Genomic DNA, 2209 nt, shown 5'->3' with positions numbered 1-2209 from the left:
AGTGTTAGGTGAAGGGATAAATGTAGGGGAATGGGTCTGGGCGGGTTGCGCTTCAGCGGGTTGGTGTGGACTTGTTGGGTCGAAGGGCCTGTTTCCACACTGTAAGTAATCTAATCTAATTCCAGATCCAACTCAGCACTGCCTCTTGATTTGTCCATCTTCTTTCCTACCAAACCAGTCCATCCTCCCCATCGACCTATCACAATCAACTCCAATTATTGCCATCCCTCCTACCTTCCCTCATCCCCTTACCCCTCCACATTCCTGATGAAGGGCTTATGCCTGAAACGTTGACTCTCCTTGGAATCTGCCTGACCTGCTGTGCTTTTCCAGTGCCACACTTTTCAACTCTGACTCTCCAGCATCTGCAGTCCTCACTTTCTCCACATTGGAAAAATGGCCATTTCAGAAATGTGACTGAAATAACTCCACAGAGGCCAATATGCCATCTTCAAGTCACCCTTTATTTACAAGTGGATGGACCTTGACACTGATCCAACTCCCTCCAGCTCTCAGAGTGAACAGAACCCCTGTTTATTATTTTCTCTCAAGATCCTCCTTTATTTTAATCATAAAACATGTCCCAACTTTTCCAAATTTATGCACTCTTGGTAGCCCAAGTGCGCTTCTTCTTGACAACAACTGGCTTCTGGCTCTTCAGAATGGCGCTAGCACGTCGAAGTGCAGCCACGCATGGGTCCTGTCGGTATTTGTTCTTGTGGATGATGTGTCGCAATCTATTTAGGATAGTGAGGCTATTCTTGTTGGTCGTGATCTTTTCATAGGAAGTTGCTTGCTTACGTTGACCTGCTTGCTTTTTGAGGACAACCACCACTCCTTTCCCATCAGCTGCAGGCTCTACACCCACACCTCTGAGGTGAATAAGTCCATTGTAATGGAAGAAGTTTTTGGACTTCAGATTGTTGGACTACGTGACGTAGACTTGATGGTTCCTTTTGTTCAGGAAACCGGAGTAGTTCTGGATGATCATCTCCCCCTCTTGTCTCACCGCCGCCGTCCGCCATCTTTTTGAAAGGGGTTCGGAATTCTGGGTTGAATGTGAAGCCAGCGAAAGGGGTCCTTCAACAATCAGAAATCCAGTTATTGTCCACTAAAACCATTTATCTGTCTTCAATTCCCAGTGAATCAGAATGTCACTGTTCCTCATTCAACGCAGATGAAAGCAAAATACTATGGATGCTGGAAATCTGGAACAAACACAAGGAATGCTGGAGAAACACTGCAAGTCTGGCAGCATCCGTGGAGAGAGAAACAGAGTTAACATTCTGAGTTGGAACTGAAGAGGTTTTGACGAAGAGTCTCATCAGTTCTGTTGCCAATCAGAATTCTTCTCATACTCTGACCCCATCCCATGAAGGACTGATCGAGAGAGTATTGTGACTGAGTTGCCGTCTTGTGAACTCTGAGATCAACAAGAGTCAATGGAGCAAGGCACATTCACTCGATATCACATTCACCCCCTTGACCAAGGCCCACCGTGCCCCAGATTGCAAGCTGTGACTTTGAACCTGCCCATCCTCTCCTCCAAGGTGAAGGCTGGTAGGACAGGGCTCCTGTGATAGGGCTGGCTGATGGGAGGGCACTCCCAACATTTGATTATTCCAGTCCCACATGGGGACTGTTTATGGGGAACCTTAAATAAGATCAGAGTCACTAATGTACATGAGAAGTGGTATTATCATATTTGAGGTAATCCTGTAGCACATGCCTCCAAGCTCCTTTGAGGTTGGTGGGAAAGAGCTGTCCTTTTAACAATAACAGCCTTCAGTGAGGACAGAATCTGGGGCTTAATGGGGAAAGATTTCCCTTTATTAAAACTGGTCAATAGGATGGACATTCCTTCTCAACATCTCCTCTCACCTGAGGCGTGGTGACCCTCAGGTTAAACCACCATCAGTCATCTCGCTCTCTAAGGAGAAAGCAGTCTCTATGATCTGATAGGACTATGTTGACTTTACCTTTACTTACTGTTCTCACAGATTGACTGCAGGCTGAGGAAACACAGTAGAGATCAACCCTTCACTTCCTCTTGCAGTGCTCCTGCAACTGAACTGCTGCAATGGATACCAGAGATAACTTCACCAGCAGCAAAAGTAAGAGCAATAGTTGCCATTGGCCATCACACAGCCTCTATAGGGGAATGCAACAGGTGAGGAGCCAGCAATGATGAGGTGTGGTTTGCTGAACA

General features: G+C 46.4%; 1 pseudogene; it reads right to left on the bottom strand.

Moving 5' to 3' along the window:
- Positions 1-598: 598 nt before the first annotated feature.
- On the bottom strand, positions 599-991 carry LOC132829075 (large ribosomal subunit protein eL28-like; annotated as a pseudogene).
- Between the last annotated feature and the right edge of the window lie 1218 nt (positions 992-2209).

This window comes from Hemiscyllium ocellatum, chromosome 28, assembly GCF_020745735.1.
Source record: "Hemiscyllium ocellatum isolate sHemOce1 chromosome 28, sHemOce1.pat.X.cur, whole genome shotgun sequence".
Classification (NCBI taxonomy): Eukaryota; Metazoa; Chordata; class Chondrichthyes; order Orectolobiformes; family Hemiscylliidae; genus Hemiscyllium; species Hemiscyllium ocellatum.
Note: the sequence above shows the minus strand (reverse complement) of the source record. Positions and strands in the feature narration are given on the sequence as shown.